This window comes from Ornithorhynchus anatinus, chromosome 1 (genome assembly GCF_004115215.2).
Source record: "Ornithorhynchus anatinus isolate Pmale09 chromosome 1, mOrnAna1.pri.v4, whole genome shotgun sequence".
NCBI classification, from domain to species: Eukaryota; Metazoa; Chordata; class Mammalia; order Monotremata; family Ornithorhynchidae; genus Ornithorhynchus; species Ornithorhynchus anatinus.
Window position 1 is genome coordinate 150,583,812 of NC_041728.1, and position 9,778 is coordinate 150,593,589.

At 41.3% G+C, this 9,778-nt stretch overlaps 1 non-coding gene across 1 annotated transcript; it reads right to left on the reverse strand.

The window, feature by feature from the left end:
• Window positions 1-9,138: 9,138 nt before the first annotated feature.
• LOC114815527 lies at window positions 9,139-9,276 on the reverse strand. The gene has a single exon (XR_003763315.1). It is a non-coding gene; the product is annotated as a small nucleolar RNA SNORA7 (small nucleolar RNA).
• Between the last annotated feature and the right edge of the window lie 502 nt (window positions 9,277-9,778).

Consider the following 9,778-nt stretch of genomic DNA (forward strand, 5'->3'; position numbering starts at 1 on the left):
CTGTCAAGCAATGCATTAAACAACTGGGAGAGTCCAATACAGCAGAATGAACACATATGTTCCCTGCCCATAAAGAGCTTACAATCTAGAGAGGGCGACAGACATGGATTTGAATAAATAATTTGTAATTCAAAAATATGTACATGTGCTGTGGGGTTGAGGGTGGGGAGAATATCAAGTGTCCAAAGGTCACAGATGATGTAGAAGGGAGAGCAAGTCAGGGAAAAGAGGGCTTAATCGGGGAAGGCCTCTTGGAGGAGATGTGACTTTAGTAATGCGTTGAAGGTGGAGAGAGTGGTGGTCTGGCATATATGGAGGGTAGAGGGAGTTTCAGGCTAGGGGGAGGACGTGGGAAAGGAGTCGATGGCAAGATAGACAAGATGGGGTCACAGTGAGTAAGCTGGGGCTAGACAAGTGGAGTGTAGGAGCTGGGCTGTTGTAGGAACACCCCAGTAGATAGCACATAGCACCCCAAGGGGTACCACAGAGTCAATCTGCCTTTATGCACAGAATTCTTCCTGATTGGTGAATTACTCAGAGGTTGACAGCTTTGAGCCAGCTAATCAAAGCAACTATTCCCCTTAAAAATGATAATTTTGGCATTTGTTAAGCGCTTACTATGTGCCAAGCACTGTTGTAAGCTCTGGGGAAGAAACAAGCTAATCAGGTTGTTCCACGTGGGGCTAACAGTCTCAATCTCTATTTTACAGATGAGGTAACTGAGGGACAGGGAAGTTAAGTGGCTTGCCCAAGGTCACATAGCAGACAAGTGGCGGAGCCAGGATTAGAACCCTCGTCCTCTGACTCCCAAGTCCATGCTCTTTTCACTAAGCCATGCTGCTTTCTGAGCAGCTGCTCTGCTTTTCCTGCCCTTTCCCCCAACCAAGGTCCAGTTGCCCTCATCTTCTTCACCCAACACCTGCCCATCTAGGGACAGAAGCCGAGCTCAGCTGGGCTGGGTGAGGATATGCAGGTCAGGGAGCGGAAGTTCAGGGTTCATTCAATTGTATTTACTGAGTGCTTACTGTGTGCAGAGCACTGTACTAAGCACTTGAGAGTTCAAAGTGGGAGCATGCCACATTTCCCAAGAGATTAACACCTCCTCTTTTCCACTATACGGTAAGTTCCTTATGGGCAGGGTTTGTGTCTGACATGTCCTCTGTGGTATTTTTATAAGCGTTTACTATATGTCAGGCACTGTACTAAGTGCCAGGGTGGCAACAAGCAAATCAGGTTGGACGCAGTACCTGTGCCATGTGGGACTCACAGTCTCAATCCCCATTTTACAGATGAGGTAACTGAGGCACAGAGAAGTAAAGTGGCTTGACCAAGATCACACAGCAAATAAGTGTTGGAGCCAGGATTAGAACCCATGACCTTTGACTCCCAAGCCTGGGCAACTTCCACTAAGCCATGCTTTGTGGAGCTCTGTGTGGGACAGGGACTGTGTCCAACCCAATTATTTTGTATCTACCCAGCACTTAGTACAGTGTCCTGTACATAGTAAGTGTTTATCAAATGTCATCATTATTATTATTGTTATTTTTATATTTACTGAGTACTTACTCTGTGCAGAGCACTGTGCTAAGCACTTGGGAGCATACATATAATAGCATAGTTCTTAAATATATTCCCTGCCCACAGTGACCTTACAGTTTATGGGTTCTGGACCCACTCTTCTCTCATCCCAGCTCCAGCCACCTTCTAGACACTCTATTGGTGCTGAGGACTCAACTGGCAAATTTTCCCACCCATCAGATCCTGCCCAGGTGACTCAATCAGAGGGGGCGGGAGAGTCATATCATAAACCGGTTTTAATTAATGAAATATAGATTAAACAAAAGTTACCCTGGAACCTGTCATTTACTGTGGGAGTAGTAGATTAGCAAATCACTAACCTACCAAACACCTCCCTCACATCCAACATTCTAAAATAATCATAATAATTTTGCAGTATTTGTTAAGCACCGTGTGCCAGACACTATACTAAGTGCTGGGTTGGATAGAAATAAATCAGGTTGGACACAGTCTTTGTCCCATATGGGGCTCCCAGTCTCAATCCCCATTTGACAGATGAGGTAACCGAGGCACAGAGAAGTGAAGTGACTTGACCATGGTCACACAGCAGACAAGAGTCAGAGTCATGATTAGAACCCATGATCTTCTGATCCCCAGGCCTTTTCTCTGTCCACTACTCCAGGCAGTCTGGCATCACTCTACCATGATACAGAGGGAAGGTGGAGCCCCTGAGATGTCTTTCCAGTATCTCCTGTTGGAGTGAGTTTCACACTGTCATCTGTCCTTGCCCTGCTTTGTTGGAGAGGCCAGGATGGGGCCTGATGGCAGGCCTTCTGGATGGAAAATCAAATCGTCAATTGATTTTAAGGACTGTGAAGGCTATTTCCCCACTTTGTAAATCTAAGAAGACTTTTACAATAGAACATGTTGATGAAATTATGATCACAGTGAAAATAACAATAAATATTAACTATGGAAATTAAGTGCTTACTAAGGTCACCCCAAGGATATCCGATTGGATACAATCCCTAGCCTACACAGGGCTCACAGCTGAGGAAACTGAGTCACAATGAGGTTAAGTGACTTTGACCAAGGTCACACAAAATGACAGAGATAGAACAGGGATTTTAATCAGTGTCTCCTGATTCTCAGTCCTGTGGATTTTCCACTAGGATCTGAGTTCTGAAATGAGCCATTTGTTTCTTAAATGATAGAGATTACCCTAAGTATAAATATAAACAAAAAATTTGCTAATTTAACCAATTATAAAATTAATTGATTTTAACCCATGATACCATGCATTACCATGTAGCAGTAATATTTTACATGTTGTTACATTGGTTAAAAAAACAACAGTGGGGATTCATTTGATCTGACAAAAGCCAAACAGTTCCCCATGGTGGGCTAAATTCCGATCAGCATCGTGCATCTGGGAACACTGAGGCGGATTAAGAACTTAATGCTCTGAAACACGCCTCTATATTTCATTTGCAATCTGTTATGATTCAACTCAGTTTTCACCGAACAGATCATTGAATGTCTCCTGCGTGAAAATGGCAGATCTCCAAATTCCAGTGCCGAAAAGATAATGTCCATTATGGAACCCTGAGCTTTTAATAATAATAATAATAATGTTGGTATTTGTTAAGCCCTTACTATGTGCAGAGCACTGTTCTAAGCGCTGGGGGAGATCCAGGGTAATCAGGTTGCCCCACGTGAGGCTCACAGTTAATCCCCATTTTACAGATGAGGGAACTGAGGCCCAGAGAAGTGAAGTGACTCGCCCACAGTCACACAGCCGACAAGTGGCAGAGAGGAAGTCGAACTCATGACCTCTGACTCCGAAGCCCAGGCTCTTTCCACAGAGCCACGCTGCTTCCCCAGCTTTTCTGGAGAGCAGTGGGTATGGGCTGGTTGGGCTTTGTCTTTCAAGTCACTGTGTGCAATCAAGAATGCACTCAATCAATGTTATACTCTGAGCCCTTATTGTATGGAAAGCACTGTATTAATTCAATCGTATTTACTGAATACTGTGTGCAAAGCACTGTACTAAGTGTTTGGGAGAGTACAATATAAGATAGTTGGTAGGCCTGTAACCTGCCCACACTACTTGATGGCCCAATGCCTCTCAGTGAGGCTTTTTGTTTCTTCCTCTTTATAGGGACAAACAGGGAGGAAAACAGGTTTTCCAGAAATCTTGGGAAATGTATCCTTTCTCGGCACACATGTGTAGTTGTTCTGACTCAGTCCTTACCTCCATGTGTTTTTCTGGTGATAATGTGGCCTAGAGCCAAAGTACAGAGCCTGTTGGAATTCTCAACACTAACTTGTAAACTAAATCTTGGGGTTTCCATAACGAGGTATCAGATACACCCATATAACCTCTGCAAATGTTGTATGATATAAACAAACTCCTTTTAGCATTCTGTTCTTATCTACTGAGAGTAAAGTCCAAAGTAAACACTTATCAGTGGATTTAGTTATGCCTGTAGGCTCTCTGTAGAGCAAAAGAAGAATGATTTACATGGCAATATAAAAGTAGGTTTTATTCTGTGGGGGATCAATCAATCAGTTATTCGGTGTTGTTTATTGGGCACATAGTGTGCTCACCCTGCATTTTAAAAAAATAGTACCTGAATTCACCTTTAGTTGGCTTAAAAGGTAAAAGGAATTCATAGCATGTTCAATTTCTGGATGAAATCATGTTTATAGCAGAAAATAAACTTAGCAGACCAATTGGTGAATAGGTAATAGATTAGAGTAATAATAATTATGATACTTGTTAAGTGCTTACTATGTGCCAAGCACTGTTGTAAGCACTTGGGTAGATACAGGTTACTCAGGTTGGATCCAGTCCCTGTCCCACATGGGGCTCATTCTTTTAATCCCCATTTTACAGATGAGGTAACCGAGGCCCAGAGAAGTGAAGTGACTTGCCAAAGGTCACACAGCAGACAGACATGGAGTCAAAATTAGAACCCAGGTCCTTCTGACTCCCAAGCTCATGTTCTATCAACTAAGCCATACGCTACTTCTGGGCTGTAGTGGCACGGTTACTTATAGAAAATAGTTATAGATCATATATTCAATTATTTTTTCCTTGCTAATAATGGTGTAAACAGAATTGTTCTCAAATGATGATACTACTAATGATAATGATATTTAAGTGGTTACTAAGTGCCCAGCACCACTTTAAAATCTGGGATAGATTCCAGATTCTCAGGTTGGACACAGTTGCTGTCCAACTTGGGGCTCACAATCCAACTAGGTGGGAGAACATGTATTGAATCCCCATTTTACAGTTAAGAGAAGTGAGACAGAAAACATAAGTGATTTGCCCAGGACAAGTGTAGATCCAGGATTAGATCCTTGGCTCACGGACTCCCAGGATCAGGCTCTCTCCAGTAAGTCTTCTGCTTCAACTCTCTCAAGTATCACTCCGACTTCCCAGCTGAAATTTTCTTGATTAAAGAAAATACAAAATTATTTTTTTTCATTAAATAGGTATACAACCTAATTTATTCATTCAATCACATTTATTGAGCGCTTACTGTGTGCAGAGCCCTGAACGAAGCATTTGTAATTATAGTATTTATTAAGCACTTACTATGTGCCAAGCACTGTCCTAAGCATTGGGGTAGATATAAGTTTATCCCACTTGGGGCTCACAGTCTTAATCCTCATTTTACAGATGAGGTAACTGAGGCACAACAGAGAAGTGAAGTGGCTTGTCCAAAGTCACACAGCAGACGAGTGGCAGAGCCGGGATTAGAACCCTCGACCTCTGACTCCCAGGCCTGTACCCTTTCCATTAAGCCATGCTGCTTCTCTTTAAGCAGTCAATCTATCAATTAATGGGTTTTACTGAACATTTATTGTGTGCATACAAAGCACTGTATTTTCTTCTTGGAAGAGTACAAGACAGTAGAGTTTATAGATATGATCCTTGCTCTCTAGGAGTTTACAATCTAGTGGGCAAGAGAGCTGTTAAAATAAATTACATGTAGCAGAGTATAAGAACATGCATGTAAGTGGTGTGGAAGAGGGGCTGCGTACCATGGAAATAGGGGGTGCAGACCTAAGTTTACAGGTAATACAGAAGGGAGGGAGAATAGGGTGGGGAGATAAGAGTCTATTAAGGAAGGAATTCTTGGAGAAGATGTTATGTTATCATTCGTTTTATATTAGGGTTATAGGAAACCCTTTGGACTGGAATATTCAGTATCAGAATTTGCATTACATATTTTTCACCTAAATTAACAAACTATATCTTCTGGGTTTTGCTCCTGAACTTTCAATATGTTCAAATTCCTCCTACAAGAGTCATAAACCTCTGTGTCCCCTGCTATGGATTTGTTGTTGTTATCTGAATATCAGTAATTTGTTGGAACATCACTGACTACTCCCAATCGTTTAGGTAGCATTTAAAGTTCTTAAAACAATCAGATTTCTATTTATCTATATATGTGATTTTTATTCTTAAGCTTCTTTTACATTTTTTTATGGTGTGTAAAAAATGGTATTGATTAGTATGTACATTCCATGCTGTTCCTCAGTTTCCAGTGACAAGTTTTAAGTGAAAAATCCTGTTTTCCATTTCCCTATTTCTCTCTTTTCTAATGAAATCCCTGCCGCAGTTCCTCCTGCAAATGTCACTCTCTTTAGGGACTAATTAAGTAATTGGACAACAGAAATGAGGTCAATAATGTCTCTATAATGATCACCTGGTGAAATTCCCGTATACTTGAGGTTCTGACTTTTTTTGTTTCTATAATTTACATCATTTTCTGAGAAAGTCATGAATAGTAGAGGTAACCAGAATATGTCTGTTTTATGCCCTTTATGTAACTACAGGAAGAAAAAAACATGTTTATTACAGTCTCTTTCAAAAATGTAACATTTAAAATTTTAGATGTCTAACTGAGGCATGGGAGACTGGTTGGGAGCAATCTGAACTGGTCTTCTTACACAATGGGCTTTGCGTTAGTCACTTTCAGAATGCCATTTTTTTCCATGGAAAGACCCTTATTAATTAGAAATATCTATAATTCAGTTTTAGTGATGAACTCTAGTGGTCATTAATTTCCGTGTGAGCATGTAATCAGAGTTATTCTTTGGAAAACCATGAATGAGTTTTACACTCTATCATTTAGATTCTTTCTACTTACATTCATTCTCAGCACTTACCTATGTGTGTTTATTTAGTCATGCATTCAGTTACTATGTTATTTCTGTTTTTACATACTTCTACATCTGCTTCTCTATTCAGTGTGTGAATTTCTTGGGGGTGGTGGATATGCCAGTTTCTTGTTTTGCCCTACCCAACTGTTCAGTTCAGTGCATTCTAGTTTAGTTCCAGTACCGCTATTATTACTGTGTGTCGTTTCCCTTCTTAAAATGTTAATTGAGGTTATCTATGTATCAGAAATAAAAAAAAGAAATACCCTTAAACTAGCCCATGTGACAACCAGTACCACAAAATTCATGAGTAACAGCATGACCTAGTGGAAATAGCATGGGCCTGGGATTTCTACTCCTGACTCCACCACTAAGTTACTGATTGAACTTGGAGATGTCATTTAACTCTCTGCCTCAGTTTCCTCATCTGTAAAAGGAGATTAAATGTCCATTCTCCCTCCTACTTCAATTACAAACTTCATGCGGGATAGGGACTGTGCTTTACCTGGTTATTACACATCTGTCCCAGGGCTTAGTACAATGAGTGGATCCTAGTAAGTAATTATCATGTTAATAAAGAGTCTCCTTAAAACATTAGGTTGATTCTTTTGCACTTTATGTTGATGCTGTAGGCTTTATCTCAGCAATATGTGACCTCTGCAGAAGTTATCAGAGAGAGGAAGATGCATAATACCAAGTAGCAAATTTACAATCAGGCTAAGAAGGCATTACCTTAAGAGTGGCAAAGTGAGTGAGCAGAAAAGTTTGGTACTGTTGATCCCTAGGCATCTCCCAGGGTCTCTAACTTTAAAATCTACCTTCACTTCCATTTTTCAACTTCTCTTCCTTCCTCACCCGATTCTTGCCATAAATGGCCCAGATGGAATCTCCATTCAGTTCCTTTCCATTTCTGTGCTGCTTGAGAGGTAGCAATTTGGAGATTCCACTTTTTTATGCTATTTACTAAGCAGTTACTAAATGCCAGGCTCTGTACTAAATGCTGGGGTAGATACAAGATCACCAAGATCCACTGCTAGAAAAAGCTTGGCAAGAGGCACTTCCTACTTCCATTGACTTTGAGCTTGTTGGCAGGAGTATGTCTGTTTGTTGCAATACTGTATTCTCCCAAGTACTTAGTACAGTATTTTGCACATGGTAAGCGCTCAATAAATATGATTGAATAAATGACTCCTTTTGCCTGGATTAGGTTTTCTGAATCAAGTCCAAGACAACCTGGGTACTCCACCTATAAAAGATTACAACACAGAGAGATAGGAAAGCACCTGGCAGAGGAGAGGGTTCTTATCCGAGAAACAGAGACACCCAAATATCCCCTGAAAATTTTGAGCTGGACAACCTGAGCACAAGAAAAGGAAAGAAAGAAATACTTGTGTTTTGTTACTAAATGCTATTTTATACTCTTTTGACTTAGTACTGATATTTTATCATTTGATATAGGTTTGTTAAGGCTAATTACTGTTGGTGAATAATCTAAAGGTTTGACAATTATAATAATAATAATGATGGTATTTGCTAAATGCTTATTATATAGTAGGCACTGTACTAAACTCTGGGGTGGATACAAGCTAATCATGTTATACACAGTCCTTGTCCCACGTGGGACATGCAAGCTTAATTGCCATTTTACAGATGAGGTAACTGAGGCCCAGAGAAGTGAAGTGACTTGCTCAAGGTCACACAGTAGACAAGTGGCAGAGCTGGGATTAGAACCCAGGTCCTTCTGACACAGTCCATGTTCCATATGAGGCTCACAGTCTTCATTCCTATTTTACAGATTAGATAACTGAGGCACAGAGAAGTTAAGTGACTTGCCCTAGATCACACAGAAGACAAATGGCAGAGCCAGAATTAGAAACTTGGTTCTTCTGACTCTCAGGCCCACACTTTATCCCCTAGGTCATCCTGCTTCTCAGTAGTAGTAGTAACTACTTAATAATAACAATTATGGTATTTGTTAAGCACATACTATGTGCCAAGCACTGCTTTAAGTGCTTCAGTAAATACAAGGCAATCAGACTGTCCCACTTAGGGCTCACAATCTCAATCCCCATTTTATAGATGAGTAACTGAGGCACAGATAAGTTAAGTGACTTGCCCGAGTTCACACAGCAGACAAGTGGTGAAACCAAGATTAGAACCCATAATCGCTGACTCCGAAGTCCATTCCCTTGCCACTGGGCCATGCTGCTCCTCTACTCTTGTCTTATGCTATTGAGTCATCTCCGACCCATAGTGACACTATGGACACATCTGTCCCAGAACTCCCCACCTCCATCTGCAGTCGTTCTGGTAATGGATCCGTAGAGTTTTCTTGGTAAAAATATGGAAGTGGTTTACCGCTGCCTCCTTCAATGCAGTAAACTTGAGTCTCCACCCCTGACTCTCTTCCATGCCGCTGCTGCCCAGCACAGGGGAGTTTTGACTTGAGGCAGACTGTCTTCCACTCACTAGCCACTGCCCAAGCTAGCAATGGAATGGATAGGCCTCTGCTTGACTTTCCCTCCCTTAGTCAAGACTTGTAGAGTACTGGAAACTCTCCAGGTGCCAGCCTGAGAGGGAAACAGCGTGCTCAGTGGAAAGAGCCCGAGTTTGGGAGTGAGGGGTCATGTGTTCGAATCCCAGCTCTGTCACTTGTTAGCTGGGTGACTGTGGGCAAGTCACTTAAATTCTCTGTGCTTCAGTTCCCTTATCTGTAAAATGGGGATTAAAACTGTGAGCCCCACGTAGGACAACCTGATCACCCTGTATCTACCCCAGCGCTTAGAACAGTGCTCTGCACATAGTAAGCTCTTAACAAATACCAACATTATTATTATTATTACTACTACTACTACAGTAAGCCTGCTGTGGGCAGGGATTGTCTCTATTTGCTGCTGAACTGTACTTCCCAAGCGCTTAGTACAGTGCTCTGCACACAGTAAGTGCTCAGTAAATATGATTGAATGAATGAATCAATCATCAAAGAGATCACAGCTATATAGCCCCTTATACTGATTTGCACAGACTAAAGTCCAGTTGACTATTACCAATATTCTTTCAATTCGGTCATGTTTATTGAGCA